Below are 7,546 nucleotides of genomic sequence, written 5' to 3'. Positions count from 1 at the left end.
AAGCACTATAAATGAAATCAGAATAACTGTATATGCCATTTTCCCCCACCCTGCCACAATGGCACCCATGAACTGATATTATTATTATTATTATTATTATTATTATTATTATGACGTTTTTAAACTATCAAGACTTGTCACATGATATGAGCCCAATCCAAATTTCATCATTACTTCTTACATTTGTCTAACACTCAGGCTCTGCATTTCCATGAAAATGCAATTTATTTCTCTTCCAAAAGTCATTATGACCCACAAAAACAAACAAAGAAACAAGCAAAACTGAAAATGAGCAATAAAATCACCTAGATGACAAATTCTGCTACCCACCTTCTTCTATCCTAAAGCAGAAAAATAAGATAAACAGTGCCTTTTTTTTCTTCCTGAGTTATTATTAGTTCAGTATTTTTTATCACACCGGTTGGAAATCTTAAAAGGTTACAGTTTATTCACCATACGGACCTTTGGAAAGCGCATTGGCTTTGCTAAGAAACAAGCCATATTTTGAAAACTCCCCACAGAATATTTTTGAATATCCCATGGATGGTGAAAGTGATTATTTGGAGAAGATTCTCAGCTGTTATCACTGAGATTATAACAATTGGCACCAGTTAAGGATGCAGCACTTTGTGATAAAAAGAAAAATGATGGAAGTTGTCTCCTGTTTCTTTTTTAAGAAAACTATATTCACAGTTCAGTAGAATATTACAAATATTTTTTTATTTAAAACCAGCTCAGACAATACCTCATTCCCATCTCTGTGAGCTCCTCCATGTTGTCTCATAAAAAGAATGGCTTCCCTACAGCAATTTGCAAGAGTTCGCCCTCCACATATTGAAGTCTCAGATCAGCAAAGTTCTTATGCATATGCTAAAATGTCACTGACATATTAAGCAACTGTCAAAGTTTGTGTTGACATTAGTGGGGCTTTAACATGTGTTCAAATGCTTTGCCAAAAGCTGATGAATAGTGGCATAGGTTTAGGATTAAGCACATGCTCAGGTGAAATGGAGCTTCATGCCCATCCCAAAAGCTCTCTTAGGCTGTTTTGTCTATAGAAGTTTCATTTTAAAAAAGGGGAAAAAATAATGGAATGATCAAGATGTGTTCTTGGTGTCATGACCACTTCCCTCTTCTTCCCTTTTTTTTCAATCTGGACTTTGACTTGCCTGTATTAAGTCTGATTTAAATCTCCATTTTGCAAAGGAAAACTAAAAGCAGTGAGATGCATGTAGGTATAAGGCCACATCAGCTTGCAGATTGAGTCATGAGACTGAAACCTATTTAGTAGGGCTGTGCAAAATTTTGTCGGCTGTTTCATTTTGATGCTGTTTCACCTTGTTTCAAGTGCAAAACAGCAAAATCAAAACAAAATGAAAGGCTTTGAAAGAGCCTCAAAATTAAATGAGGGGAAGTCAAAACATTTTGGAAGTTTCAAAATGTTTCATGTTTTGAAGCTGAAGCTGGGCTTGCCTACAGGGAAACAGAAAGTAAGGAGAGAGAGGGGACTCGCTCTAGAGGGGGGAAGGACTGCTCTGATATTGACTGTGTAGCTGGCCAGTGACTGTGATCCTTCCCTGAGGTCCCTTCCAATCCCAGTGCTCTGGGGGAGGGATGGAAAAACTGCATAAAAAGCAGCATTGTTTGAACTGGGTTGCTTTCTGCCTTGGGGTCAGTTACTGAGTTATCTTCCAGCAGCTCAGCAGCATCAGACAACAAAGGATACCATTCATTTCATACTTGCTAGCCTAGCAAGTAGGATTCAGCAGTACCTTTTTCTTTCTTTCTATACCCTTTTATTTTATTATGTTCATTGATTCTATTCCTCTCCCAAAATCCTCTTTTTGTTTTTGTTAGTCTATTTTGATTCTTTTCAAATCTGTGCTTTTTCTCACAGTGTGCATTCCATTCACTGTGCAGGGAAACACAGCATAATTATATTGTATATTATAATATAGAATTTATATGGGAAAAACATACATACATTTATGTATTTTTATTTTATTACATAAGTACATACATATAAACATACATATACTACATAAATACACATACATACAATTATCTTATCTACATATATTACATAAATCAGATAACATTACAGGAGAAGAAGCAGAATTTCCATCACACCAAGGCAAAGACAAGAGACTATGAAACACACCATGAACCATGCTGGAAAGGGAACTGGCAAGCCTTCAGGGAGGGGCGGAAGAAGGGGTAGAGGGAGAGCTGTAAGTTCCCCCACCCTCTGAAACTGAGACACAGCCTCTTTCCTACAACAAGAAGGCGTGGGGTTTCCTCTAGTTCTACAGGCAGCAAGGAGAGGGAAGCAGTGCCAGTGCCACTGCCTGTGCCTGAGTCTGCATCCCCTCCATGAGCACCAGCCATAACACCGCCTGCCCCACCACCACCATGACAACAAGCAGCAGCACCAGTATGACAGTTTCCTTGACTCCCATTACACTTCCCATGCTGAGCCTTCGAGTACCAGAGGAAAAGGTGGAGCTGGATCTAGATCTGAGTGTCCTAGCAAGGGAAATTCTGGGGAAGGACAGGGAATCATGTGAGTTTGTGCTTCACACCCCTCAAGTTTCCCCTAGAGCCAGGTCTCCTTCCCCAGAAGGCATGTCAGAGGAGGCTGAGGTAGAGGGTGGGGATGGAAGTGGCTCAGCTGAGTCCACTCCTCAGGTTGCTGTGCCTCTTCCTGCTGAGGAAGGGAAAATTGCAGCATCCACACATGCACCCGCATCCCAGAATCGAGTGGGTAGTGTGGTCTGGGGTCATTTTGAGCTGGCAGATGATCCCACATATGTTATCTGCCTGCACAGCCAAGCCAAAACCAGCTGAAGCAAAGGAAAAAAACATGTGAGCACCACGGGGATGCTGATGCATCTCCACAGGCACCACACCCTTGCCCTTGCTCCACCTCAGCCTGGCACCAGTGGGATCATGCCCAAAGGGAAGTCCCCCTCTTCCTCCAAAGCCCCATCCCTGCAAAGCAGAGGCAGACCACCCTGGAACAGTGGTGGAAAGGCAGACAGAAAGGTGGGCACCTTGCAAAGGTGAGCAAGATCATCCAGAATACTGGGGAAATGCTTGTTGTGCAAGGCCAGCCCTTCTCCTTAGTTGAGCATCCAGGGTTCAGCCGGCTCACGGCACTCATGTCCCCATCATACCAAGTGCCCACATGCACCACCTTCAGCAGGAAAGTGGTGCCCTCTCTGCATGAGGCATGCAGGGAGTACTTGAGAGAGGAGCTGTCCAAGACAGGTCCGCAGGTGACCTTACACTTCACCTTGGACTTTTGGAGCAACCGGGGTGGAGATCATGCATACCTCTCCCTCACAGGGCACTGGTGTGACCAGTCAAGCCATCAGTGGGCTCTCCTTTAAGCCATGGTGATGGATGAGTCTCACATGGCAACAGCCATGGGAGCCATGAACCACTTGGTGCAGGGGTGGCTCATTGGGCAGGGTGAGCTCACCCATTTTCATGGTGACCGAAAATGGAGAAAATATGGTCAAGGCAGTCCATGTACCAACTTTGTTGGCATCTGCTGTGTGGCACACAAATTCCAGCTCATTGTCAGAGATGCCTTGGAGGGGGATGGGGTTGCCAGTGATGGTGCCAGCATCACCAGCAAGCTCATTTCCTAATGCAGGAAGGTGGCAGGCTACTTCCACCAAAGCATCAAGAGGGGCAAGATGCTCCAGCAAACAGGCAGAACTGAGCATCCCACAGCACAAAATCATGCAAGATGTGGAGACTCGGTGGAACTTCACATACCTGATGCTCAAGAGGCTGGTGGAGCAACAGACAGCCATCCATGAGATGGCCTTGCTTGGGGAGATTGGGATCAGCGGACCCCTTAACAGAGCAGAGTGGGATACCATGTCCCAGATCTTGGTGGTCCTCAAGCCCTTCCTTGAGGCCAACAAGACCCTCAGCACTGGCAATGCCCTCCTTAGCCAGATGATCCCTGCAGTGAGGGAACTTCAGAGCCAAATGGAGAACTTCCAGGGGATCAGTGTTCCTGGCTGGGGCAAGCTGCTGTCACCAGACGTGCAGGCACTGGTGAGGTGGCTGAAGTAGGGCATCAGGAAACGGCTTGATCCCTTGTGGTCCAGTACAGTCCATGTGCTGGCTGCCATGTGTGACCCGAGGGTGAAGCAGCTGAAGCCTGAATCAGTGGATGGAGGTGCTGGGGAAAAAGAGTCAGCAAATGGCAGAGGCAGGGGCATGTGGAAAAGGGGGATCCACTGTCCCATGCCAGCATGTCATCCACCAGCCAGTCTCCTCCTCCACCATAGGCACTGCCAACATGGGCCAAGGGCATGGCTTCCATGGTGGGGTCCAGAGGCAGCAGACCCCACCATCAGGCAGGTAGTGCTCAGGTCTTGGTGGTTGCCTATTTCACCGAGGACATAGATCCACTGCTGTGCAGCCCCCTGGCTTACTAGGCAAGCTGCAGCCAGATGTGGCTGGATCTGTCTATGGCTGCCCAGGAATACCTGTCCTGTCCCATGAACAGTGTTCCAAGCAAGAATGTGTTCAGCATTCCAGTTCTTAGGCTCATCTGTGAAAAGTGGTTTGTAAATTCCCTTTAAGGGTCAGAGAATGGCAACAGGTGGTGTTCTGTTCTTGTCTTTGATAAATTTTCATTCATTCTGGTGTGCAGTTGTTGCTTAGTGTCTCCACATATTTTCCATCAGGGCACTTGGTGCCGTGATGGAGATATGTATCATATCATGAATGTAACAGGGCTCCAGACCGAAGCCCTGTTACGGGGGGAAAATCACACAGCTGAAAGTAATTATGAGCCGGCGGGGGAGGAGACGCCCCACACCCATGAAGAGCCAATGGGGCTCAGTGTCTGGAGGATATGAGGATAATGCTCCTGAGGGGAAGGGGCCTTCAGGAACCACAAAGAACCAGAGAGGAGCTGTGGGGAAGGCTCTCCGGAGAAGAGGATCCAAGAGGGAGGATCCACATCACAGCATCAGCCGGAGCCCAGACCCACGCACTACTTATGGAGAATCCGCAGGAACGGCTGTGAGTTGTGGGGAAGATAGAAGCCGTGGTTTCTGCAGTGGGGTGGACAGACCTGATGGGAAGCAAGGGGGGGCGGCGGGAGCATCCCCTGCCCAGACCCCTGAAGAGTCCCAGGAACAAGCAGACCCTGAAGGGAGAGGGATGCCAGGGGCTGAGAGGGTGAGACCTGACTGCGGGAGAACTAGTGAACCCACACGCCGGCTCCATGCACCAATGGAGGCTGGGCTGCATCCTTAACAAGGAGGCAATTAGCGGCGGAAAACCCAGCTGGGACCAAACCAAGAAAGTTTTTTCTTTTATTCTTCTCATTCTTTGTGAATACAGGGAGCGGACAAGGACTCTAATAAAAACTGAGAAGTCCGGAGACTCCCTTCACAGGGCAAGCGGGATTCTACAGGCACGGACCGTCCCACACAGCCCAAGTGACCAGAATGCGTCCCTCACTTACCTTCCCAATTGCAGAGCTGGGGATCCTCTTTGGACTACAGGGGTGGTCCCAAGAATGACGTGGACAAGCTGCTGCCTCTGTACTGGTTTCCTGTAAAAAGAGAATAAAAAAGCACTTAGATTATGAAATAGACGAAGCGTGGTCCTTCCACGGGTACTAATTAGCTCACCATCTCTTTCCTCCCCATTTCCTTAACAAGACTGAAGTCATGGCAGGCAAGAACCAGGGGATCCAGCGGTACCCTGCACAGACACACTAACAGTGAAGATATCTCCATACCAGAGATATTGTTGGCAGGTTTTACATGTCTTGTCATGGCATGGCCTGGATCCATTTCGTATGTTTTGGACTGTAGGAAGTTGGCTTCTGGTGATGCGGTTAGTGAGGTTCAGTGTTTGTTTGAATTTATGAACCACTTGCCACAGATGAGCCTATGAACTGCACTTCGTCAACCTCCTAGATACAGAAACTCATGGATTCAATATAGACAGTGGAATTCTGACACACTACAACCTGCTAGACATCTGACTCCCCAGGTACTTCTTCACTGTTACCTGTGCTGCTACATCCCCCTTTCCACTCCCACCCCAGCCTGTCCCTCACCCCCTGACACCACCATTTCCATTTTCACTGACTGGCTTTCTTGCCTGCATTGCATGCCAACCTCTGACTTCTTTACTATTCCTTCCATCTAGGAACAGCACACATACTAACTGCAGGTGCTTCCTCAGCCTGACAAAGGGTTTTTCAATATGAAAGCTTGCCAAAATATATTTTTCTAACTATTCAGTTAGTCTACTAAAAAATACCAAATTAGATTGACCCAAAGAACCTTGTCTGCCAGTGCCATGTCCTTAGACCAACACCCCTAGCATCTGTCCCCGGTCAGCTGACCGGAAGGACTCAGGGCCCTGTGCACATCTAAGCCCCAGGGCTGGGGCTGGCAGGGAGAGTTCTCCAGCAGCTGCTGGAGAAGAAGCTCCTGCAGGAAAGGAGAGAAGGCTGGCTGAGACGCTGCTAGTGCTAGTGCTAGTGCTGCTGTGCTGCTTACTAAGTTATTACCTGTTGTTATTTAAAGTGATGGACCAGGCTGAGGCTGTAAGGCAGGAGGAGACCTTATTGGGGCACACTACCGTGTCATGTAGAGGCCCCAGCACCAGTGAGGGTGCGACTTAACACACACACAAAGTCACACATCATGAGTTTTGTTTGTCAACTTCTTGAGGTGCTGTTTCCCAGAAACCCCTGCACTTATCTCCTTGAAACTTAGCAGGCTTCATGGCCTGAGCAGTGGCTACCATGCCTGCTGTTTTCACCCCCCTGTGCTTTCACACTTACAAGTGACACAAGTTTTGCTTTCCAGACTTTGAGGTGCAGTTTCCCAGAAACCCCTGCACCTATCTCCTTGAAACTTGACAGACTTCATGCTCTCAGAAGGAGCTGGCATCCCTACTCTTCATCCAAATCTTCCAAAAATGACAAAGTTATAGGCAGTTTCATGCTTCCCATTATAGCCTATGGGTGAAACGTCAAAGCAGCATTGAAACAGTGAAATGGTTTTGACGAAATTAAACAGAACAGTGCTTTGAAATGAAACAAAACTTGAAATGAAACACTGTCCCATTGAAACAGCGAAATGGAAGTTGAAACAAAATGATGCTGTGAGAACAGCCCTACTATTTAGGGCATGGCCTATTTCCTTACTTGTTTCTTTGAGCATTTTTCTGGGGTACTTGTAAAGTTAAATAATGCTCAATAATAATTGTATTTACTATAAGTTACAATATCCACAATTCTTGCCGTCCATCCAGTAAGCAATTAAAATTCCAAGTCTGTTACAAACAGATTACACATTTTGGAGTTTGTCTTTATTGTGAGCAGAAATAATAACAATGAAACCTAACCATTAGCTTAATTTTTTTTGCAGAATTTGGCTCTTTCCAGGGTTTCCCTGTAGGCATTCTTTTCAGCCCAGCGTCCTCCCCGTCTCTCTCCTAGTTGGAGAAGGGACTGAATCTCCCCCATGTCGATTTGGAAATCCACGCC

The 7,546-nt window shown here is 46.7% G+C and overlaps 1 long non-coding RNA gene across 1 annotated transcript in view; it reads right to left on the bottom strand.

Annotated features, from left to right (window-relative positions):
- Positions 1–653: 653 nt before the first annotated feature.
- LOC109287238 overlaps positions 654–7,546 on the bottom strand; it is a 15,800-nt gene continuing 8,907 nt past the window's right edge. Inside the window, exons 2-4 of the long non-coding RNA XR_002094786.1 lie at positions 6,744–6,755; positions 6,420–6,421; positions 654–667 (exon numbers count right to left, since the gene is read on the bottom strand). This is a non-coding gene — a long non-coding RNA (uncharacterized LOC109287238). The remainder of the gene's footprint in view (positions 668–6,419; positions 6,422–6,743; positions 6,756–7,546) is intronic.

Source organism: Gavialis gangeticus, unplaced genomic scaffold, assembly GCF_001723915.1.
Source record: "Gavialis gangeticus isolate Ggan-Ray unplaced genomic scaffold, GavGan_comp1, whole genome shotgun sequence".
Classification (NCBI taxonomy): Eukaryota; Metazoa; Chordata; order Crocodylia; family Gavialidae; genus Gavialis; species Gavialis gangeticus.
This window is presented reverse-complemented; position numbering and strand designations above follow the sequence as displayed.